The sequence below is a fragment of the Helianthus annuus genome, chromosome 16 (genome assembly GCF_002127325.2).
Source record: "Helianthus annuus cultivar XRQ/B chromosome 16, HanXRQr2.0-SUNRISE, whole genome shotgun sequence".
In the NCBI taxonomy this organism is placed as follows: Eukaryota; Viridiplantae; Streptophyta; class Magnoliopsida; order Asterales; family Asteraceae; genus Helianthus; species Helianthus annuus.
Window position 1 is genome coordinate 121907877 of NC_035448.2, and position 26663 is coordinate 121934539.

The 26663-nt window shown below is 38.5% G+C and overlaps 1 non-coding gene across 1 annotated transcript; it reads left to right on the forward strand.

The window, feature by feature from the left end:
• Positions 1 to 7619: 7619 nt before the first annotated feature.
• Positions 7620 to 7723, forward strand: LOC118488581. The gene has a single exon (XR_004885125.1). It is a non-coding gene; the product is annotated as a small nucleolar RNA R71 (small nucleolar RNA).
• Positions 7724 to 26663: the final 18940 nt, after the last annotated feature.

Genomic DNA, 26663 nt, shown 5'->3' on the forward strand with positions numbered 1-26663 from the left:
CTTCTTATCGTCAAACACTTCAAAACCTGCAACAGTTGGATAAATTCTGTCAATTAAGTAATCAGAACTTGAATAACTATTCAGTAATCGTCTGATTCTTTCATTTTCAACTTTTTCACTTTCCAACTCTTGCTTCAATTTCGCACATTCTTCAATGTAGAAATTGATCTCTTTCTGCTTAGACATCATTGTTGCATTCATCATAGTCAATGCATCTTCTCTTTCCGAGTTTGTCTTCTGCAAACTATTCACAGTTTTGTTCAATACATCGTACGACTCTTTCAAATTCTTGACATCAAACAACAACTTCTCTTTCAACTTTTCAAGCTCACTAAACCTTTCATCTTTAACTTCACATTGTTTGCAAGGTTCCAAACATGTAAGACAAGGTTTTGTGACTTCCACAATCTTTTCAATCTCCACAATCTTCTCGACTTCAACTACCTTTTCCACTTCAACTATCTTCTCAACAACCTTAACTTCTTTCATTTCTTTTGCCGCTTTTTTTTCTTTAAGTTTCTTCAATTTATCTGCAAAATAAAATTCAAAACTATCAGAAGATAAATGAGTTTTTCCAGTGTTTATCTATTCAATATCTTCATCATCATCACTAGTATCTGTTAAACTGTTTTCAGAAGAAACAGATTCTTCATCTTGACTATTCTCTTCATCAGTTAACACTGCTATCCACTCTTTCATCAATTCTGGCTTTTGAACAATTTGAGCAATGAAAGCTTTAAACTCCCTATTCTCATCCACAAACCTATCCCAGCTAAACCCTGGAGCCATTTTCTCATCATCTTGATCAATGATACCATAATAAGCTTTCTTATTTGCATCTTCGATCATCCTAGCATGTGCCGTTTGTGGTTCTTTTTGTTGATGCGGTTGATGAGTGATTTGTTGATATATAGCCTTCCGATAGTAATCATTACCACCAAACGGATTCTTTGCTCCATTTGCTTCTTGATTTTTACATTCTCGCTTAAAATGTCCTTTTTCCCTGCATCGAAAACAAGTAACTTTAGATTTATCAAAACTTAAAGTAGAGACATTTGCATCTAAGAAATCATTTCTTCCTGTAATCATTTTGAATTTCTCAGCTCTCCTCATAACACTTGCTAAACACCATTTAATATCCATAAGCTCCAATTCCTCTGCATCAATCTGGTCATAATCTTCCTTGGTTAGCATAGGATTACCAATTCTTCCAGCAATCAATCCTTCATAAGATTCCAAAGCAGTAACCAGTAATGCCATATGACTTTTAACAACTTCTTCAGAAAAATTATGTCCATTTTGAAGATGCAATGCAACATTGCACTGAATCATATGTCCATTACCAACATTTGCACTTTGAACACTTGGAGGATTGACATTTGAAAATCCACTAGTGTTGATTGAACTTTGACTGACTGATCCAGATGAATTTTCTGCGCCGAATGCAGTTTGGATCTTAGGACTTGATTCAACAGTTTGAACATTTCCTTTATAGTACAATTTGATGTCTTGTTGATTGCTTGAACTGTTCATTCTGGCAATTTTTTGCTGTTCAAGATCTTGTGCCTCAAGCTTTTCAATAAACTGTCCAATTGACAATCTACTAAACTCTCCAGAATTCTTTAAGATCATGAGATAAGTACCCCATTCTTTCTGCGGTAATGCGTCAGCTAACTTTTCAACCCATTCTGCTGGAGTTTTAGTAATTTTCAACTGAGACATGGTACGCACAAGATGACAATATTTCTCAATGAGAGTCTTTGTAGATTCACCTGGCATACTTGTAAACAACTCAAACTCTTTTTTCAGCAAAGATGCTTTACTCTTGAGCATCTTTGTACTTCCTTCGAATTTCTTCTCAAGTGCCTCCGCTATTGAATAAGCACTACCATCATGCTGAAGCAACACAAAAATGACTTCTTTGACAGCTTGTTGTAGAAGACTAATCATCATTTTCTCTCCTTTATAACTATCTCTTTCTTTGTCTGTAAATTCCGAGATGATTTTATCAACTTTTAAAGCAGTCTGTGGTCTAACATACTTTGTTTCAATGCTTTCCCAAGCTCTTAGATGGTTTGCCTGAACCCAATTCTCAAAACGATTTTTCCATCCATGGTACTCTTCCATTCCCATAAGTTTCGGGGGTTTTTGCAATGTTCCGGTTTCGTTTTCCAAGTTCATATTTTGAGCAATGGCAGCCGGAGTAGTCGGGGATGTAGCAAACGCATTGTAGAATTCTTCGTCCATGATTCGGTTCACAACAGACACTTTCAAACGAAATTAAATCTTCAAACGGAATTCCCCAAGCGATATTAACCTGCACAGTAACTTCAACTGGAATTAAGAATTCAAACGGGATTAAGATTTTCAAACGAAAATAACTAATTACGTTTGTACGGACAAACGAGATTTAATTTCGCGTGAGATTAAGAACAAGTTTCAAGCGGAATTACAATTTGAAACGAAATTATAATTTCGTTTGAACGGATTCAAACGGAAATAGTAATTTCGGGCGGAATTAGCTATGTTCTCAAACGGAATTATAATCAAACTGTAATCCCGTGCGGAATTATGATGCAGTTTCGCACGGAATTAAGATGATGTCAGCATTTTGAAACTGATTTTCAAACGGAATTACTTTTTTTTATCAGTTTTAGATTGAATTATGGTCCAATTTTCTCAAGGCTTTGTTAAAACATGATTTCGCTTATGATATGTGAAATTCAGATCTTTTTAACCGTTAAAACTTGTTCAATTGAGAAAAGAAGGTGTAGTGGTAAGAAAACAAGATGAAATCAAGCTGAAATCTGCAGAACTCTTCTTCCTGAGCTCTGATACCACATGTAGGATCATGCGCAGACCCGAACGAGTCGATCAGAGGCGTTCTACACAATATGAAAGGCGGAAACAGACATATTGTGCTAGATTCAGCAAGAATATCACTTTAAACTGTCTTTCTATTGATCTGGTAACAATTACAAGTCTGTAGACACTTCGATGGAGCTTCGCCGTCGGAAACACTCAATCTAATTTCGTACCAAATGGAACGGATCTAGTCCTATTTATAGACATGGTAATTCCGCTTGAACAATCTCATGCGGAATTACCTTTTCACACGGAATCACACTACAAATGATATTACAAGCTCAAATGGAATTATACTGTAATTCCGTACGAAATTACTTGAAGACCCTTTCAAGCGGAATTAGCCTGTTCATGCGGAAATAACCCTTTTGTCTTGTTTTCTCGATCTTCGTGCCACGAACAAAGCAAGACTCGATACAAGACGAAGTCGACAGACGTATGCACCAACAACTTCTGGATGGCTGACTCCTCGAGGCTCCTTGATCCTGAAAGATGTTGGATCCAGGATACATGGGTATAGAAGGCCTTGAAGGATATTCCATGGATCCTTGAACTTGAGATGAGGATCCTTGATGCTGGAAGTAGGATCCATGAGGCTGGTACATTCCCTGTGATCCTCCGGGTTGGTAGAAGGATCCTTGAGGCTGAGCTGATTCCAGTGATCCTTGCTGAAGGATAGAGAATCCTTAAGATTGCGCTGACTCCAGTGATCCTTACCGAAGGATAGAGGATCCTTGAATCTGGACATTAGATCCTTTGGAAAACTAGATTGTCGATGATGGGGTAGTAAAATCCAATGACCTAGGCATCAATAGGGAGTGATCCTCTGCTGATTTTTTTTTCAATTTCAGGATTTCATCAATTTCGCGAAGGATCCTGCCATTAGTTTCGTCCTGCTGTTGCATGTATCCTCTCATCTGCAAAATCAAAGTATAAAGATCACTGTTAGTAGGTGTAGAGGAAGAAACAACAATTGGTTTTGTGAAAACGGGGGTTGTCTTCTTTAGAGCATTCTCAGTCAGCATTCTTCTGGAATACAGGAGAAACAGGGGGCAAAGGTGGAATGCCCTGTGATAAGGTGACCGCCGACATGGAACTTGAAGTAGTTTTTCCCTGAGAAGCCATGTGGTTGAAGGTAATGAACGAAAATGAATGAAATGAACGAAATTTTCATAATTGAAGCACCAATTACCCCACGGTGGGCGCCAAACTGTTTTGGTCAAAAGTCACACAAGGATAATGTAACCAAATTTGATTTTTGTGAGGTTAGATGCTTGGTTAATTGAACAATGAGAAAATGAATTACTTGATGAATGTGAAGATGAACACAACGATTTTTTACGAGGAAAAGCCCTTGATCGCTAGCAGATTTCCGGCATAAAAACCTCGGATAGTGAAAACTATCACTATCAACTACATTACACGAAAAATATTACAACTTTGGATGTTGATCAAGTGTGTTACAACTGAATGAATGCTAAGAGTGTTGTGAGAGCTTCTGGTTTGCGATGTATGAGAGTGTGTGTTCGTGAATGTGAATGTGTGTGTCTAACACTTGATCAACCCCTCTATAAATGAGCTAACAATAAGTCCTATTTTCTAGGAAGACCATGTCTACTCCCATAACCGTTGTGAAAATAGCACATGTGGGGCATCTTGAACGAATATTCCCGAGATTCTAGCTGAGATCTAGTCCACTAAGTCCATTATCTGCATATAAACATTAAAAAAATGACAATTGTTAGAAATCATAAGTAATGTTAAGGATCCTGGATCCTCAGACTCTCTACATAATCCGTTAAGGATCCGTGATCCATGCCCAATCAGATGATCCTTAGCATAAAATCCATGCCCTAACAACTAGTATCTCTAAACAAATGAAAAATATATACAAAAGCTCAACACTCACCTAAACGGAAGGATTATAGGGTTGCCGATAGGTACTAAGCAAATACCTATTAAGCTTTCTTCACAAACTATGGCTTTTCTTTTACACATTAAAAAAAACTCAACGTGTATTAGAAAACTCTATCCTAAAACTTACAAACGGAAATCAAGCTCGAAAGTACATGACTCAACACATCGCATTATCTCACCTATTACATTTTATAACTTACAATGGAAAAGTTAATAGAAGTTTCCAAAAAAAATCAAATTTTCGCATTTCTAAGTGACAATTCCCCATTCTCACACTTAAGATGTATATTGTCCCTAATGTACAAAACAAAAACAAAGGTAAAGGAATTGGAAACTTCTCTAGCTATTGTGAAATGAGAAATGACATCTTGAAAATTCTGAACTACCTCGCACAAACTGCTTCTTGGATTTCTCAACTAACCCAAACCTACCAAGAAACTCAAAAGATATCTTTATATGCAATAAGTTTGGTGAAAATAGGGTTATTAAAAGAACAGTTTATTCAAGGTACTCAACAATTCAAACAAAACCCACCAAACAAAGTACCAAAAGAAAAAAACAAAACAAAATAAACTAAGGTCCATGCCAGCAAAACAAAACACATAAGAACTCAAATCATCGTATCACTTAGTGTAGTTATAACCCTCTCTTGGATTTCTTCCTCTTGATCAGAACAAGGAACATACTCAGGATCTTCTTCTGCGTCTTCCTTTTCCTCCTCTTCTTCGTTCTTTGAAATAACATCCACATCAATGACCTCCCTCATCTTGCTAAAAGCTCTTATACGCATAAAAGGGTTAATAGGCGACTCTGGCTTCTTAGACGACTCTCCCACTTCACAGATTGAAGTGGCTTTCATATAAATAGGCAAATTCTAATAAGGCTTAGAAAACCTATCCTAAGGTGGAGTAATAGGCTTCATAGGAACAAAAGGAGGTAGTGTGGCAGGTTGAGGCTTATATGGCGAACGCTCATACCCAATAGGCACAAAAATCGGCTCAGGAACCTTAGGCTTTGGTGTCTCGATAGTCTCTGGTTGTGGTATGCCAAACAACATTTCCTGAATGTCAGTCCTCAAGTCTTTGAGACTTCTCTCAACATCTATTATCCTCCTGATCACATGCATGTGATAGTCACCCATTTGTCTTTGCATGTTCCTTAGTTCAGTCCTTAAATTAGCAAGATCATTACTGTACACATGAACCTTTGGATTAGCAGGATATGGCACAACAAAGTTTTCCTCGGCCTTCCTTTACCACGTTTTATATGGCACCTCATAGAGTCCCTGAGCATTCTGCTAAAATTGAAAACAAAACAGATCGTTCTGGTCAGAAACTGTTTATGAGTCGTAGACCAGTGAATGGTTACGGGTCGTATACACAATCATGGAAAACTATATAAATTGTTTACATAAGAGAATTATGTCAATTCCCAGCTAGGTTACGGGTCGTGGTGATTGGGTTATGATTTCTTTTTCGATTCAAAACTTTCAGTTTCAATAAAACAATAAATTTATGAAGTAAAAACGTGTTTGAAAACTGATAGATCACAATTGACAAGGGAAAGATCACATAAAGCACGAATAGAAAAAGAGTATACCTTCAGTTCTTCGATACTCGTCAATGTTTTCTTGAATATTTGAATTTTCTCAATCACAGGTGTACAGAATGAGAAAACTAGGGTTTCATACTTTCAATTTATAGACTATGAGAATCATAGGGCGGTTGCAAAACTTAGGGTCCGTAAGCTAGGGTTTGCAAACGGGTCGTGAACTGATTCAGTTTTTTAGGTGGAGCCCACTAAACAGGTTACGATCGTAAGGCCTTGCTTACGGGCTGTAAGCACTAAAAATACAGTAGCATCCAGATTTTGCTGACTAGATCATGAATTCTTTAAATGCAAGGATTTTCGGACCCTTGGGTTGCTTCCCTGAAGCACTAACTTTACGCATCTTCAGCCAGACTCACACCCAAAATGTTATTTGCTTTTGGGGTGAAGGGATTATTCCTTTAATCAGGTGGCTTCTCCTTTAAGCATTTTCCACTCATTCCGTTTCATCTAATTCTTCTACCATTTGCCGGGAAAAGTCCCATGGTAGACCTAAAAATTATTTTGAAGAATTTAGACGGGCCGGGTCACCAATATTTATATTTACCTGTACCAACCCTAATACGAGTGATGTAATGAAGGAGATGATTATCTTTACTGTTGGTTAAACTTGTATGAACGCTCTTAGATTGTCCTTGCACCATCAAGCTTGATCGATCCAGCTTGTGTACTACCTTCTTCCATGATGTATGGAGTTTGGGTAACGATCCACGATCATGCTCATCACCGAATTGGTTATCTTTACCGCAAAGTGAAGGGTTATGTATGCAAGGAGGAAAATACTTATCTTCAATAGCAAATACATTAAGAATACAACACACATTCTACCTCATCGGGGATGATTCCATCATCATATTTTGGTTCATCCACCGACAAGCATATGAAAGTTTCTTCGTCTTTGTACTCATACTCTCGAGATATTTTAAGTTCCTTGCCCAAATCATTCTCCATTGTATCACCATATGAGGATAACGCCCAAATCATTCTCCAGCTTCAGCGTCAACTTTTGCTTCAAGAGTTGTAGTTGCTTCAACTTGGAGAATAATAGCCTTTTGCTTGAAATCTGAGACTTAGATGATGAATAGTCAGCGGTGGTGATCATTTTGAGTATAACATGTGCGTCAGTGGGAGGTAGTGTGCTGAACACCCCTCCAGCTTTGATATCATTAGTGTTCTTGGATGGTGTGGACAACCCATGGTAGAATGTGGTGAGGATCATCCAGGGTTCCATCCGGTGATGGGGTAAAATTTTTACCGACTCTTTGAACCGTTCATATACTTCAGAGAGGGATTCATCATCTTTTTGCTCAAAAGCATTGTTAATCCTTATGATTTAGTGGTTCTTGACGGTGGAAGTTATTTACAGAGGAATTCCTCAACCATAATACTCCAAGTTATGATATAACCAACTAACAAGGAGTGAAGCCATAACTTGGCCTTTCCATGCAAGGAGAAGGGAAACAATCACAGTTTGATTAATTCCTCAGATACATCTTTTAACTTGAATGTGTTACAGTACTCTGCAAACAATGAAAGATGATCATTTGGGTCTTCGTCTACAAAGCCTTCAAATTGACAGATGTCTAGTATCATTTGAATTACTTTAGGTGGGATCATGAATTCAGCTGCTTCCACTTTGGGTGGAATGATGCTGAAATGGTGTTAGAAAGTTGTCCACTCCAACTCTTAGTTGTGTGATACCGCTTTTAATTTCATCTGCATATGCACGTAAGTAATCCACGATAGTTCGTTTTGTCGCCATTCCTAAGTGAAGGCTAGTGCACTAAAAGTACTAAGGCACACGAAAGAAAGCAGAAAACAAAGCAAAGATAACAAGAAATAAACTAACCTAAACCTAACTAATGGTTAAACTTGTTGGTGCATATGTCTGTCGACTTTGTCTTGTATCGAGTCTTGTAATAGAAATGTTAGATTAGGGCACGTTGTACGAGGAAAATAGGGTTTGCGTGTTGAAAGTTCATTTCGCATGAAATGACTTCTATCTATTCCGTGCGAAATCACACTCCTATAAATACCCTTGTTGCTGATTCATTTGTAACGTTCGTGATTCCGGTACCGAAGTGCTGCCGAGGTGTCGTTTGATCTGTAATCGTGTCAAATCAATAAAACAAGACAACTAAGAGTGAATCAAGCTGTTACAAAGTCTAATCAATGAATTTCGCCTCTGATTAGACCGAGAACTCTTCTGATAGACTCATTTTGATCGTCTCACGATCCTACAAGTGGTATCAGAGCTCAGGAGGAAGAGTTCTTACCGAAATTTAGCTTATTTTCTTCAAAAATCTGACTTCTACACATTCTTTCTCAAAATTAACAAGTTTTTACGGTTAAAATGGTTTGAATTTCACATATTACACGCGAAACAATGTTTTAATGAATCCTTGAAAGTATTTGACCTTAATTCGGCTTAAAACTTGGTCAATTTATCAAAAATCAGATCGATCATCATGATGTCAGTAGTATTTCGCGCGAAATAGTCTATTTCGTTTGAATCAGATTCGTCATTTCATGCAAAATCAACAGTTTATTTCGTACGGAATCAACATTTGTCCATTCCGCACAAAATCTGTTCATTTCGTTTGAAAAGTTCTCTTATTTCGCACGAAATCACTCATTTCATACGAAATCACATTATTTCGCACGAAATCAGATTATTCTGCACCAAATAGTCATTTCGCGTGACTGTTTTTGCACGAAATAGTAATTCCGTTTGAACGTGGTTCATTTCGTGTCAAGGCTATTTCGCTTGAAGATCATTTCGTACCAAATCTTCATTTCGCACCAAACTCATTTCGTGTATGTGTGCCATTTCGTTTGAACTTACAGTGGTTTGAATTGTTGTTAAGTTTGTGAAACAGGTTACCGAAACATGGCAGAAGAGTTTTACAATGCGTTTGCTACACATGTTGCTCCTGTTACAGCTGCTGAAACTATTTACAGTGAAAATGAAACAGGAACGTATCAAAAACCGCCGAAGCTTATATACATTGAGGATTTTAGAGGATGGCAAAATCGATTTGAAAACTGGGTGCAAGCTTATAAGTTTGACGCATGGTGTTCGTTAGAGGTAGATTATGAGAAACCGAAAAATGAACGTGGGCTTGAAAAAGCTTTTAGTGACTATTCAGATGGTGAAAAATTGAAATATACAAGTGAAAAAATGATGATTAGCATTCTTCAACAAGTAGTTAAAGAAGATATCTTTGTTTTGCTCCAACATGAGGGTACTGCTAGATCAATTTGGCTGGCGTTAATTCAAAAATTTAAAGGAAGTGCAGATATGATCAAGAACAAAAAGGCTTTGTAGCTTTTGAAAGTGAAACAACAAAAATGACCATTGATAGATATTGTCATCTGGTTTTGGAAATGGGAAGATTGGACATAAAGAAAGACGACGATGAATGGGTTGATAAGCTAGCCGATGCATTACCTCAGAACAAATGTGGAACATATTTGTTGATCTTAAAACACATGAGAAAATCTGAGAGTATGAATTTGGCAAAGTTCATCCAGAAGATTGAAGAACATGAATTGGACATTCAGAAAACGGCTATCATGAGTAATCCAAATGCGCAACAAGATGTCAGTTTATACTATAGAGGAAATAAATTTGAAACTACTCCAAGTCCAAAGATTAAGACTGCTTTCAGTGCTGATAGTTCTTCTGAAACGAAGGGTAGTACTGTAACTCAGAGTGGTGGACATTCATCTTCGTATTCAAGCTTTGATCCGAATTTCACAACATCAAATTCTCAACGACACAATCCAACAAATCTGCAATGCAATGTTACATTAAACCTTCAAAATGGTCAAAACCTCTCTCAAGAAGTAGCTAAGCAACACATGGCGACACTTGCCACTATGCTAGAATCATATGAAAGCTTAGTTGCTAGTCGAATTGGAAATCCGATGCTCATCAAAGAGGATTATGATCAGATTGATGCTGAGGAACTTGAGTTGATGGATATCAAATGGTGTTTAGCTAGTGCTGTAAGAAGAGCATAAAAATTCCAACAAATCACCGGTAGAAATGATTTTCGTGAAATGAGTGCATCTCCGATAGGGTTTGACAAATCAAAGGTCACTTGTTTTTGTTGCAAAGAAAGGGGACATTTTAAACGAGAATGCAAAAATAAAGAAGCAACTGGAAGACAAGAAAAGAATGATTATTATCAAAAATCAATTTTCCATCAAATTGATCAACAACCATCATCATCTCGTGCCAGATGTTGAAGAGAAAAAAGCTTATCTTGTTAATCAAAATGATGAAAAGGTTGCAGAGGGTTTTAGCTGGGACAAATACATTCCACCCGGTTTAGGTCTTGTTGCTAGAATTCTGGAAGAAGAAGTCAAATCTAGTCCGAAAAGAATACCGATTTTTCTAGAACTAGGAAGTGATATAGATACCGATGATGAAGAAGAATATATTAATAAAGCTAGAAAAGGTTTGGATCCTGATAGTTTTAATTTTTTATTTACAGATAAGGTTGAGATGCTGAATGAGAAGAAGGCTGCCAGATTGAAGAGAGAGTTAGAAGCAAGAAAGATAGCTAAAGAAAAAGCAAAAACAGAAGCTGAAAAAACAGAAGTTGAATAAAATTCCAAAGAAAAGGTCGAAGCTGAAGGATGGGAAAAGAGTTAGGATTCAATGAAGAAACAGATATTGTCGAAAAAATAGTTGAGATAGAAAAAATAGTGGAGAAAGTTGTTGAAGCTGAAAAACTCGTCGAAGTTGAAAAAATTGTTGAAGTTGAAAAGATCATAGAGATAGCAAAACCTTGTCTGAAATGTTTGGAGTCTTGCAAACATTGTGAAGAAAGGACAAGAAGATTCGTGAACTTGAAGAGTTGAAAGAAAAATTGTTGTTTGATGTGAAGTACGTGAAGGAATCATATGATGTGTTGAACAGATCAGTTGATGGTCTAAAAAAGACAAATTTGGAAGTTGATGCTGCTATGACAATGATGAGCTCAACATTAATGACAAAGCAGAAGGTCATTAATGAGTATATTGAAGATTGTGCAAAGCTAAAGCAGGAGTTGGAATTCGAAAATATTGAAAGTGAAAGAATCAAAAGATTGTAATTGAGTTATACAACTTGTGATTATTTGATTGATCGAGTTTATCCTACTGTTGCAGGTCTTGAAGCCTTTCAAGATAAAAAGACAGAAGATACGGATACTGGTAAGAAACAAAGTGTCAAATATAACAAGTGTCCGCCTCCAATCTATGAGAGTTATTCTCCCAGAAAGCCAAATGAAGAATGATTAAAAAAGGCCATCAACATCAAGTTAAAGTCTGAAACCATTGATGAGTTACCAGACAATATTGATGTCACATTCACAGCGTCTGACACTGATCATGAGTCTGAGTTGTTAAAGAAAGTGGTCGATCAGGTGTTGGATATGGATGAAGAGTCAAAGTCAGAGTTTAAATCTGAAAGTTTGAGTTCATCAGAAAAGAGTCCGAGTTCACCAGTCAAACGGGTTTACAATAAAGAATTCCTGTTATCGAAAAATAATATGAATGACGAAATGTTTAAAGTAGCATATACTTTAAATGATTCTGACAAATTATTTTCTGATGAGGAATTTCCAATAAGAAGTGTCAAATCTGAACAGATCAAACAAGTTTTCAAATTAACAGAAATTAATATTTCTGAAATAAAAGATTTAAATCTTCATGAAAAACCTAGAAGATACACTTCAAGAGTTCAACAGAGATTGAACAAGAAAAAGGGTTATAGTTCTGGTTATGGTTTTCAAAAGAAACCAAACCATAACGGTAACTTCAAAAAGAATGGTTTAGGATTCATTCCCCCAGAAAATTATAAAAATGAGAAAACTTATAAACCAAAAACTAAATTTGTTTCAGGAACAAGTTCAGAAGAAGAAGAGAAGAAACCATTTTGGAAACAGTCAAACAATGAGTTTCTTGCTGAAAAGAAAAAGAATATGATGAGGAAATCTGTTCCAAGAGTTGATAGAAGAACATGTGTCAAATGTCAAGAAATTGGACACATTGCTTGGAACTGTCCCAAGGCCATTCATGCAAAACAGGGAGTTTCTTTTAACTCAAAATTGAAAGAAAAACATGTGGATGAAAAGAAACAACTAACGGAGAAATCTAATGTGTTTGAAAATTCGAATTTTAAAACTGATAAAATTTTGAAACGTTTTTATAAAAGAAAAGTCGATTTAAACAAACAAAGATGGGTTGTTAAATCAGAAAGTAGTTCTGACAATGAATCTGACTCGTCAAAGTCAGAGGAGTCATTTGTTGAAAAGGTTGATAAGAATTCCGTTCCAGAAATGTACAATGAAAACTTTCCGTCATTGTCAAAAGAAAACTTGAAGTTAAAAGTTGGTAAAGTTGAAATTTCAGATCAATTCTTTGCTGGTAAGAAAGATTTTGATGCTGAAAAGGTGTTTAATGGAAATGTCAAACACATCTTTGGGAAGATGGTTGATGGGAAGGTTAAAGGTGCCAAAGAATTTTATAAATCGAAAAGATGGTGGGATAGATGTGAGTCAAAATCACCCAAGGCTGGTCAAGCTTGGGTGACTGCATTTTCTACTTGAAATCCTGACTTGTCGGTGCTCCCAGGTTGGTAAGAGTGGAGCAGGAATCGACACATTTCTTGAGAAATTCACATCTGTGAAATTTCGACTTACATATGGTGTTTTCATTCTTGAAAATTGTCATCTTACAAGTGGTAAAAAGAGATTTTCATCTGCAAGAGGTTATCAGAGTCATTAAGTTGAACCTGATTTAATCCTCATACAAGAAGTTGATATAACAATGTGATGAATTGAACCCCAATTTTACAAATGGTAAAGTCGACAAAACTTATTTTCCGGAAAAACCATTCTGATTAAAACAAACTTAAGTGTTTTGAAATCTTAATGGGAAAATAGTTTGTTGTAAGGGGGAGTTCTGATTGTTTATGCCAAGTGGATGAAGAATTGAAGCTTGAAAATCAGTTTGTCATTTTATTTTGTACAGTTTGTTTTCAAATTTTTATGGTTTTGAATTTTAGGGGGAGTAAGAATGTTCAGAAAATCCAAAAACATTAGAAAATTTGAAAAGTCAAAAACATGATAAAATCAAAAATTGAGTTTTGTTGTAAAAAGAGGAAATGATAGTACATCAGTGGACTATGACAGCACGCTAAAGAATTGGAAAGTCAAATGTGATAAACAATCTCACTGTGGATATGCCAGTAGGTTTTTATACATTCAGTAGATTGTTTTCGAGATATAAATCTAAATATCAAACTTGCTTATTTCGTGGGGAACATCTCTCAGATATATAGGTAACCCCTGAAATCTTGTTTGAAGGCTTTCTATTTCTGACATACTAGGTCTTTGTGCGTGATGATATCTGGGGTATTATATCAGGACTTCTGATTTTGCGGGAGCAATAGCCTAGTCCTCGTATAATGATTTGTAATTCCTTTGTTTTTAAAGCCCGCCCTCAGCATAAAAAAATGATGAAAATTTGAAAAATTCTAATCGTGTGCTGTTGAAGAAAAGATCCCCAAACGGGACACACCTGAAAGACGAGCCATCATCTCTCTGATTGAACGGAAGTTCTAGCCTGAGCTCTCATGGTCTCGCATTACCCGTTTACAGATATCATTAGTGTACATTCACCTGTAAGACTGAATATAGAAGTCTGGATACAGGAGTATATTCTGAGGTGGGACACGCGAATAAGTTTAAGTGCTTAAAACACTAATCTCGTATCTTGGAACAGTTGAACTTTGTATGAAAATTTAAGTGGATCAGTATACTGACAATCTAAGTGAATCGTTTAGAACTTAAAATGTTTGAAGCTTAACGGTGTTAGTGATTTGTCTCAAAAACTGATATGATCCTCTTACACAAACTCACAAAAATATTGTCTGTAAATATTTCTTTACTACATTTCTTTAAATGAAAAATCCAAAAAGAGTTTCAGTGTGTTTTAGCATAAATTTTTGAAAAATACAAAAAGATTTTCGACAACTGATATTGAAAAGCTGATTTTCAAAAGTCCGAGTGCTGAACATGACGAATAGGTTTGGGAAGAATTTGTTTGAAGATGATGTTTTCCTACATGTGGTCATCAGAATTTTTAAATGTTAAATCATTTTGGTGTTTGTTTTTACAAGTGATAAGCAAAGAATAAATTTGTCAAATTGTTTTTACAAGTGATAAGCAAAGAGCTAGGTTTCGATCCTAGAACCTGTGAAAGTCAGACTACGATCCCAGCACAAGGGGGAGTCTTCTAGTAAAAGGAAGTCTGAAGATACAAGAGCCAGATTCGATTTCTGAGGTTCACGCTAACTGCTGATGCTGATGAACTTAAGGAATAAAGAGATCTGATCAAGAGAAGATAAAGAGAATAGAGTCAGGAGTTTGATCCAAGGGGAAATTACAAGAGATTGTTAGATCATCATCCAAGAAGAAGAGATAAAGATTGAGGATGCTTACACTGTTAGATACTTTGCAAGAGCCCAAAGACTGATCAAGGCTGAAGACTGTGAAGACTCGACACCGAAGACTTCGTCAACATCCAAGGGGGAGTCTGTTGGTGCATATATCTGTCAACTTCGTCTTGTATCGAGTCTTGTAATAGAAATGTTAGATCAGGGCACGTTGTACGAGGAAAATAGGGTTTGAGTGTTGAAAGTTCATTTCGCACGAAATGACATTAAGCTATTTCGTACGAAATAGCATTCAGCTATTTCGCACGAAATGACTTCTATCTATTCCCTGCGAAATCACACTCCTATAAATACCCTTGTTGCTGATTCATTTGTAACGTTCGTGATCCCGGTACCGAAGTGCTGTCGACATGTCGTTTGATCTGTAATCGTGTCAAATCAATAAAACAAGACAATTAAGAGTGAATCAAGCTGTTACAAAGTCTAATCAATGAATTCCACCTCTGATTATACCGAGAACTCTTCTGATAGACACATTTTGATTGTCTCACGATCCTACGAACTCTTCTGATAGACTCATTTTGATCGTCTCACGATCCTACAAAACTACTACTAATAAGATAGATATGCAATAGCTATATGTCCCCAGATGTCAAAAACTTGATCGTGCTTAGATAGTAACAAATAAATTGACACAGAACACAACCGAGTTTTAAGGAATAAAACACTAAATACGAAGTACACAGGTTCTAGGAAAGCGTATCTATCAGTATATAGTATAGCCTAGGTAAGTACCCAAGTATCAATATGTGAATACTAAATCTAACAATGATGTGTGCAAAATGCAACATATAAATTAAATCAATTATGGCATAAAACTAACCCTTTTTTAGTATTAATGTTGGAAAAACTGTGCTTTTGTCTTCCTTTTGTATTTTTCAGGATTAAATGAGCTCAAATGAACAAAAGAAGCAAAAAGGCAGTTAAATCTAACATAAATACAAGAAACGGAATAAACGTGGCATGCCCGACCCCCCGAAAGCATCCTCCCAAGCAAAAACAAGAGAACAGAAAGCTGAACACGCCCCGTGCTCAATGAACACGGGGGCGTGCCCAAGTGTCTGCAGAAAAGACAAAGTTGTAGAAGCTTCTATCACCCACCACGGGGGCGTGCCCAGCGGACACGGGGCCGTGGTCAACTCTAAGATTCGCAGAATCTAGGGAAATCTTGATAGTACAGATACGTTTCTGCACACGGGGTCGTGCCCAGCGGACACGGGGGCATGGTCAACTAATGCAGACAAACTGCAATTAATGAAGAAAGAGAAGATGGGTTGACACGGGGCCGTGTCCGGGCTTCTGTGCAGGCTATAAATAGGGGTGCTTGGCTCACTTGCAAATCATCCCTTGGCAAACCACCTCTCTCACACTTCACCCACACTCCACCACCACCACAACACCATCATCCACCACCATCATCCATCATCCATAATAGAGTGTGTGTAGTAGTCTCGGGATCCAAGATTGATCGTAAGAGTTCTTGACAATCGAAGGCCATGTTTGCCTTAGTCTCTTACATCACTTGGTGAAGACAAGCATTTAGTGTAATACTTTTTATTTTTAATCTTTTCGCACTTTTATTTAGTTATGTATTAATGACTTTAATAACTAGTTTCTTATGTTGAAGGTGAGTCTTTCTTATCATTTGTCCGTGGTGTCTTGGCGTTATTTTAATGTCGATATAAAATAAAAGATTTACACCATTCATATCTCCACAGTCTATATGGAGATATGTTGGCTACCTGGTCGGGGGTTAAGGGAATCGTTTGGTAAAAGTCTTGCCTTGTTCAGGGTATAGATCCTGGAAGGACCTGGGTCATGCTTAGTAGGATCTCCTTCAATACCCATTGATATTGGATGGCGGGGGTCCGAATTTCTTGATCCCCTCATATGTAAACTACTATTAATATATTAACCCGGCTACTTAGGACTGTATCCCTGCTGACTCAGACTACTTAGCCGAGGGTAACGTCACCTTCAAAAGAGGAGCCTACCACATTATGCATTAATAACTTAATTAATTATCTTTCAATAATCCAACCCTTTAGGATTGTATCCTTGATGACTCAAACTACTGGGTTGAGGGTAACGTCACCTTCAAAAGAGGGGCCTACTACAATAACTAAGATAATCTCTTAAAAAGTGTAAAAGTGCGGAAATAATCAAATGTTACACTAAAGGCGAGTCGGATCCAAGTGATTCATCTTGTCTACCTGTTTTTATTTTATTTTTATTTTCAGCATTTTTAGTTTTTTATTTTCTAGTTTAAAACATTTTTCTAAACTTTTGATTTGATTAGACGTTGAGGATAAATCGGTACTAAAAGCTCTTGTGTCCTTGGACGACCTCGGTATCTTACCAACACTATACTACGCTCATGATGGGTGCACTTGCCCATATGTGTGTTTGGTGTTAGTAAATATCGTGTTTTATAAATTTAAAACTTGACTAAAGTGGTTAAAAAGGGCTAAAAATATACATAAAAATATATTACACCACACGCGCATCAAGTTTTTGGCGCCGTTGCCGGGGACACAAGGATTTTAAGAAAGTTAGAAATCAGTGGCCTAATCGTTTTCTCTTATTTTTCTTTTTTTTTAGGCATTTTTTTAGATTTTCAGCTTCTGCAGAACTCAGCACGGGCCGTTCCCGTTGAACACGCCCCGTGCCCAATCTTTGGAACTGGCAATCCTGTTTTAAGTCAGACAGTAGCTGAACATGGGGCCGTGCCCACTCAACACGCCCCATGCCCAAGCAGCAGTTACTGAAAACAGAACCGCAAGATCCCGACGGTTGGTAATTTCTGACACAAACATGAGCGATACTGATTTTTTTTACTATCGGCCCTCTAATGGTACGTGGTGTCAAATATGTGGTGGCCCTCATAAAGATTTAGAATGTTATTTTCTAAATTACAAGCCCCACTATATAGACCCATTGTTTTCCTGCAGCCTTAAGAGGGACGAAAGTAAAAATAATCCCTATCTCTCCCTCGAATGCTCTCAATCAGACCTTCTAGGAGAAATGCTTCTTGATGAACTATTTCAAATGGAGGATCTAATTCTTAATTGGTTAAAAGAACTTAAGATGGATATCATTAATTCATCTCAAGACGATACCCAAGAAGAATTATTGAGATTGCATTCGGATAAAAACAACTTCGTTGTTACCGAAATCACCTCTAACTCATACGAAGACTTGAGCGATAGTCGTCCCTGTGTCGATTGTGCCGTGAAGGACTCCCCATCGACTTCGTTCGATGCATACATAGACCCAAGCGATTCGACATACACCTTCTTTAACGAGAGCCCGGGAAAGGGTTGGACTTGTCCACCTACATTTAGCATAGGAATCACCCTTACCGATAACCTCTTGCGTTCTCGTCTAAATTTAGAGCAATTAAGGTATCTCAGGCACTTCGATGTTGTTCCATCCAGTAAGGAACCACCCGATCCGAATAAATTCCTTAAAACTAGACAAAATTCCATAGACAGCCTCTAGACACGGGGCCGTGTCCAGGTCAACACGCCCCCGTGTCCACCAAAAGATTCCCGTCTGACCTGTGGTCAGAACACGGACAAAATGTGTCAGGATCTTATCTGCACACGGGGCCGTGTCCTCCCGACACGGGGCTGTGTGCAGCGTGCTGTCGTTTTCTATAAAGGCAGCAAGATTCCTGCACATTTGGACCACTCCAAAGACAAAGATCTGGTGAGATCTTCACATATACCATCCTAGGTATATTCTAAAGAAGGTTCTCAACAACCATCTTGTCTTTTCCACTTTTGTTCATTGCCTTCTTCTTCAATTTTCACTCAATACCTCCATTAGAGCTTGAAATCATTATGGTTCCAAGCTTTATTGTAGTGTTTGTAAGGTTTTTATTCAAGGAATCTTGTTCTACAACACAGTTTTAAGTTATTTGTGCTTAAAAGTGCCTTAAAAATCGAAAAAATAATTTGAAACTCCAAGATTCATTGTTCGAAAAACCTGCAGACAATTGAACACGGGGCCGTGCTCATTGAACACGGGGCCGTGTCCGAGGTACTATTCCGAAATTGAACTCTTTTCAGTCTGTTTTCTCAGAATGTCGAGCAGAACTAGCGGAACATCTTCATCGCACTCCAGGAACAACCGATAAGGGAGAAGGTCATCAACGGTAGAAGACTCTCTTGTAAACTATGTTTACGCTTTAAGAGAGGCCATTGATGAGATGACGGGGGTAGAAGTGATGTGTGTAAAATGCAACATATAAAACACATCAATTAAGGCATAAAACTAACCCTTTTTAAATACTAATGTTGGAAAAAGAGTGTTTTTGTCTTCCTTTTGTATTTTCAGGATGAAATGAGCTCAAAATCACAAAAGAAGCAAAAAGACCCCTAATTCTATCATAATTACAAGAAAAGGAACAAAAGCGAACTGCCCGGACCCTCAACGGCACCTCCCAAGACAAAGAGAAGAGAACAGATGTCTGAACACGCCCCGTGTCCAGTGAACACGGGGGCGTGCCCAGGAAGCAGCAGAAAAGACAAACCAATAGAAGCTTCCATTGCTCACCACGGGGCCGTGCCCAGCGGACACGGGGGCGTGTTGAAAGTACAGCAGGCGCATTAATTGTAATTCGCAATTACAATTAATGAAGAGAGAGAATGTCAGACGGGCACGGGGCCGTGTTCAGCGAACACGGGGCCGTGTCCAGCGTTCTGTTCAGCCTATAAATAGAGGAGCTTGGCTTCATTCTCTCTCATCCCTTGGCACACCACCTCTCTCACACTTCATCCACCACCCACCACCACCATAACACCATCATCCACCACCATCATCCATTGTCCATCATAGAGTGTGTGAGTCGTCTCGGGATCCAAGATTGATCGTAAGAGTTCTTGACAATCAAGGCCATGTTTGCCTAAGTCTCTTACATCACTTGGTGAAGACAAGTGTTTAGTATAATACTTTTTATTTTTAATCTTTTGCACTTTTTATTTGGTTTTGTATTAATGACTTTAATAACTAGTTACTTATGTTGAAGGTGATCTTTCCTTATCGTTTGTCCGTGGTGTCTTGGCGTTATTTTACTGTCTATATAAAATAAAAGATTTTCACCATTCATATCTCCACGGTCTATATGGAGGTATGTTGGCTACCTGGTCGGGGGTTAAGGGAACGGTTTGGTAAAGGTCTTGCCCTTGTTCAGCGTTTAGAGGTCCTGCTTGGGACCTGGGTCAAATTTAGTAGGATCTCCTTCAATGCCCATAGGTATTGGATGGCGGGGATCCAAACTCTTTGACCCCCTCATAAGCTAACTACTATTAATACTATAACCCGGCTATTTAGGACTGTATCCCTGCTGACTCAGACTACTTAGCCGAGGGTAACGTCACCGCCAAAAGCGGGGCCTACCATAATTTGCATTAATAACTTAATTCATTATCTTTCAATAATCCGACCCTTTAGGATTGTATCCTTGCTGACTCAAACTACTGGGTTGAGGGTAACGTCACCTCCGAAAAAGGGGCCTACTACAATAACTAAGATAATCTCTTAAACAAGTGCAAAAGTGCGAAAATAATCAAAGGTTATACTAATACACGTGTCGGATCCAAGTGATTCATCTTGTCTATCTGTTTTTATTTTATTTTATTTTTCAGCATTTAGTTAGTTTTATTTTTCTTAGTTTAAAACATTTTTCTAACTTTTTGATTTGATTAGACGTTGAGGATAAACCGGTATTAAAAGCTCTTGTGTCCTTGGACGACCTCGGTATCTTACCAACACTATACTACGTCCACGATGGGTGCACTTGCCCATATGTGTGTTTAGTGTTAGTAAATATCGTGTTTTATAAATTTAAAACTTGGCTAAAAGTGTAAAAAGGGCTTAAATATATATCTAAAAATATAACACACTTCACGCACATCAAGTTTTTGGCGCCGCTGCCGGGGACACAAGGATTTTAAGAAAGTTAGGAATCAACGGCCTAATCATCTTTTTATTTTTCTTTAATTTTTAGGATTTTTTTTAGATTTTTCAGCTTCTGCAGAGCTCAGCACGGGGCCGTGCCCGCTGAACACGCCCCCGTGCCCAATCATTGGAACTGGCAATCCTGTTTTATTTCAGACAGTAGGCTGAACACGGGGCCGTGTCCACTCAACACGCCCCCGTGCCCAAGATTCAGTTGCTGAAAACAGAACCGTTTGATCCCGGCGGTTGGTAACTTCTGATACAAACATGAGTAATAGTGATTCTTTTTACTTTCGGCACTCTTATGGTTTGTGGTGTCGAATATGTGGAGGCGAACACGAGGAATTAAAATGTTTCTTCCTCACTTATAGGCCACACTATATAGACCCACCAATTCCTTGTAGCCTTAAGAGGGGCGAAAGTAAAAATAAACACTATTTCTCCCTCGAATGCGCCCAACCGGATATTCTAGGAGATATGCTCCTTGACGAGCTATTTCAACTAGAAGAACTACTTCTAAATTGGTCAAAAGAACTTAGGAAGGATTTCTTAGATCCATCCCAAGACGATGACCATGAGGAAATGTTGGAACCGCATTCTGACAACCTCATTGCTCCCGAAAATACCTTTCTTCCTAGACAAGACGTGGACGATAGTCGTCCCTGTGCCGATTGTGCCGTGAAGGACTCCCCATCGACCTCGTTCGGTGCATACATAGACCTGAGCGATTCGGCATACACCTTCTTTAACGAGAGCCCGGGAAAGGGTTGGACTTGTCCACCTAGAATGAAAATAGGAATTACCCTCACCGACAACCTCTTGCGTTCTCGCCTTAGTATAGGACAATTAAGGTATCTTAGGCACTTTGGGGTTGTTCCAACAAGTCAGGAGCCACCCGATATAAGTAAGCGCCTTAGAAAAGACAAAACTCCACGAGACAGCCCTCCGACACGGGGCCGTGTCCGGTCACCACGACCCCGTGTTCGCTCAGAAGATTTTCTGCTGATTCTGTCAGAATACGGACAAAATGTGTCAGGATTTTCTCTGAACACGGGGCCGTGTCCGGCGGACACGGGGCCGTGTTCAGTGTGCTGTCGTTTTCTTTAAATGCAGCCTGAATCCTGCTCATTTTTGACCACTCCACCAAGCAGAGATCCCTGGAATCTTCACATATACCATCCTAGGTAAGTACCAAAAGAAGGTTCCTAAGGACCATCTTATCTTTTCCACTTTTGTTCATTTCCTCTTCTTCCAAAAATTTTTCAAACCCTACCTCCATGGAAGCTTGGAAACCCATGATTCCAACCTTCTATGCAAGGTTTGTAGGAATTTTCACTATGGATTCTTGTCTAAAGTTAGTTCCATAACTGTGTTTTTAAATTATCTAAGCTCATAACACGTCAAAAGTATATAGAAATAATTTAAAAACCTAGAACCATTAGACAAAAAAATTCCTGCAGACAGTGAACACGGGGCCGTGCTCACTGAGCACGGGGCCGTGTTCAAGGTACTGTTTTGCAAAAATTTAGTTCCTCGGCTTATTTCGCAGAAAATGGCCAGCCGGAACAGCGGAGCATCTTCAAGGAATAACCGAAATGGAAGGAGATCGTCCACCGCAGAGGATTCCCTAGTAAACTACGTTTACGCTTTAAGGGAAGCCGTGGACGAATTGACAAGTGTAGAAGAAGCTTTGGTGGATCGCGTTAATCATCTGACGATAAGTTTGGAGGGCTGCCTGCAAGAAGTAAACCTTCTGCACCAAAGGATAAACCTTCTTGCTTCCCCGCCTTTGGTTCCGGTGATTACACACAGGGCGTGGAATGTGGTACCCGAGGTTATCATCCCAGCAGAATGGCACGCCTTGCACCAAGTATCGCAACCAAGGGTAGTGCAAGGAGTCCCGGTAAGCGCTCCTCCTCAAGATACCAACGAGAATGAAGCTACCTTCTACCTCCCAAGGGAGATAGAAGAATGGCTTTGAGTGAAAACCTAGGAGCCATGGACTGAAGAATGTTTCTACATCGGGAAGCTATTCCCGAAATTTTCCTAAATAAGTAGAACCTTTATGATAACCCTATATACCCCTTAGTTAATTAACTATATTTATGTAATCTCTCTATTAGCAATGTCATGATGGTTTTTACGATTTATGGACTCATGGTGGTAATGGATGAAAAAGGGAACGAGAAAAAATGGAACCATGCAGAAGAACAGAACAAACCGACAAAAATCTCCAAAACAGAAGGCTCCACACGGGCCGTGCCCAACCAACACGGCCCCGTGCTGAGCCCCCTGCAAGAAATCACCCAGTTCAGGTAACTGGACACGGGCCGTGTTCAGCGAACACGCCCCCGTGTCCAGGCTTCTGTTTCAATTCTATAATTTTTGTTACTGGCACTTGACCACGGGGCCGTGCCCGGTCAACACGGGGCCGTGTCCAGAGCGCCAGTAACACAAATCTTTGTTTTTAAACACGCTTTTACATATTCTAATCAACCAAAAACTCTATTTTTGGACACATTGAGGACAATGTGTAATTTAAGTGTGGGGGGGATGCTAAAACCTTGGAATTTTGCAAAATCCTAAAACAAGCCTTACACAAAACTCTATTGGAACCGCTAAACACCCCAAATTTTTTTTCAAAAACTTTTTCATTTTTTTTTATTTACTTGTCTTAGTTTAAGTTGGGAATAACAAGTTATAAAAGGGTTATATTTTTACAAACTTACAACCGATAGCGTCGTGATAAAAAGAACTAACATAAGAAAATTATGAAACGGTATAACAAGTCTAGCTAAAATTCGATTATATATGCTTGGTCACATTAAAAAAACCCATTCCCACAAAAAGTGAGTTTTGAGCCTATATTGAGCATAAACATACACATATTTAGATTAAATGCTCATTTTTCGTTTCTTGTGTGAATAGCCGCTCGGCCTTTACAAATCTAGAACTTGCCACGATGATACATTCCCGGTCCTTACCAACTTAAACCCAAGTAAGTAAATGATGGAGGCATTAGGACTAACTATTTTTCTTTCAAAACCATTATTTTTCATTTTTTTTTACCTACCCAAAATCCCCCTAGAAAACCCCTTTGAGCCTAAACCTTTCATTTCATTACCCCCAAAACAATTTTTTACCCACCAAAAACCTTTTTCATTTTTTCACCTTTATTTTAGTAACAAACTCGGTTTTTCATAAACATACCCTTTACGTGACGAAAAAAAAAAAAATATATATATATATATATATGAAGTAAAAAACAAACATAAGCTACAAAAAGCTTGTTTGAAGAAATACTTCGAAAATAAATGTCACCAAAAATAAGGTATTTCACGAAAAACCGACACTTGTTACAATTTTCGCCCTTTTTACTAACCACTAACCAACCACCCACCTTTAAACCCAAGCCTTCACCCCAAAAAAGACCTCTTGATATTTACAAAGGTAAAAGTTAAAAAGGAGGAGGATTGATCGCTTGGCAAGCATATGGAAAATGTAAATCCGTGCCGCTCTCGAGCGATTCACTTAAATATACACCTTCGGCCGAGTGATTGAGTGATCTCCCGTGAGGTATGTGAACTTGTATATAAATGGAATTTTAATAAGGCATGCTATGCCAACTTAAGTAGTTTATCTTATGAAAAGTTCAAAATAAACCATGACGAATAAGATTGTAAATAAAATAAAAATAGAACCTATACAAACCTTGGATTCCCGACACTCTAGGACAAGTTAAAAAACTTCTCTTCTACCTATTCCATTTGGGAGTGTAAGCCACATTAAAAGAGTTTTGCTTGAGGACAAGCAAAAGTTCAAGTGTGGGGGTATTTGATGTGTGTAAAATGCAACATATAAAACACATCAATTAAGGCATAAAACTAACCCTTTTTAAGTACTAATGTTGGAAAAAGAGTGTTTTTGTCTTCCTTTTGTATTTTCAGGATGAAATGAGCTCAAAATCACAAAAGAAGCAAAAAGACCCCTAATTCTATCATAATTACAAGAAAAGGAACAAAAGCGAACTGCCCGGACCCTCAACGGCACCTCCCAAGACAAAGAGAAGAGAACAGATGTCTGAACACGCCCCGTGTCCAGTGAACACGGGGGCGTGCCCAGGAAGCAGCAGAAAAGACAAACCAATAGAAGCTTCCATTGCTCACCACGGGGCCGTGCCCAGCGGACACGGGGGCGTGTTGAAAGTACAGCAGGCGCATTAATTGTAATTCGCAATTACAATTAATGAAGAGAGAGAATGTCAGACGGGCACGGGGCCGTGTTCAGCGAACACGGGGCCGTGTCCAGCGTTCTGTTCAGCCTATAAATAGAGGAGCTTGGCTTCATTCTCTCTCATCCCTTGGCACACCACCTCTCTCACACTTCATCCACCACCCACCACCACCATAACACCATCATCCACCACCATCATCCATTGTCCATCATAGAGTGTGTGAGTCGTCTCGGGATCCAAGATTGATCGTAAGAGTTCTTGACAATCAAGGCCATGTTTGCCTAAGTCTCTTACATCACTTGGTGAAGACAAGTGTTTAGTATAATACTTTTTATTTTTAATCTTTTGCACTTTTTATTTGGTTTTGTATTAATGACTTTAATAACTAGTTACTTATGTTGAAGGTGATCTTTCCTTATCGTTTGTCCGTGGTGTCTTGGCGTTATTTTACTGTCTATATAAAATAAAAGATTTTCACCATTCATATCTCCACGGTCTATATGGAGGTATGTTGGCTACCTGGTCGGGGGTTAAGGGAACGGTTTGGTAAAGGTCTTGCCCTTGTTCAGCGTTTAGAGGTCCTGCTTGGGACCTGGGTCAAATTTAGTAGGATCTCCTTCAATGCCCATAGGTATTGGATGGCGGGGATCCAAACTCTTTGACCCCCTCATAAGCTAACTACTATTAATACTATAACCCGGCTATTTAGGACTGTATCCCTGCTGACTCAGACTACTTAGCCGAGGGTAACGTCACCGCCAAAAGCGGGGCCTACCATAATTTGCATTAATAACTTAATTCATTATCTTTCAATAATCCGACCCTTTAGGATTGTATCCTTGCTGACTCAAACTACTGGGTTGAGGGTAACGTCACCTCCGAAAAAGGGGCCTACTACAATAACTAAGATAATCTCTTAAACAAGTGCAAAAGTGCGAAAATAATCAAAGGTTATACTAATACACGTGTCGGATCCAAGTGATTCATCTTGTCTATCTGTTTTTATTTTATTTTATTTTTCAGCATTTAGTTAGTTTTATTTTTCTTAGTTTAAAACATTTTTCTAACTTTTTGATTTGATTAGACGTTGAGGATAAACCGGTATTAAAAGCTCTTGTGTCCTTGGACGACCTCGGTATCTTACCAACACTATACTACGTCCACGATGGGTGCACTTGCCCATATGTGTGTTTAGTGTTAGTAAATATCGTGTTTTATAAATTTAAAACTTGGCTAAAAGTGTAAAAAGGGCTTAAATATATATCTAAAAATATAACACACTTCACGCACATCAAGAAGAAACATTGGTCGACCGTATCAATCAGTTAACGGTGGGACTAGTAGGATGTCTTTGAGAGGTCAACCTTTTGCACCAAAGGTTGAACGTTCTCCCTTCTCCTCCTTTGGTGCCAATCATCACCCAAAGGGCATGGAATGTGGTGCCGGAAGTCATCATACCGGCCGAGTGGTACACCATACACCCGGGGCCCCCTCGAGACATACTACAAGGGGTTCCGGTTGGTGTCACTCCCCCTCCACAAGATGTTGAGGAAAATGAAGCCG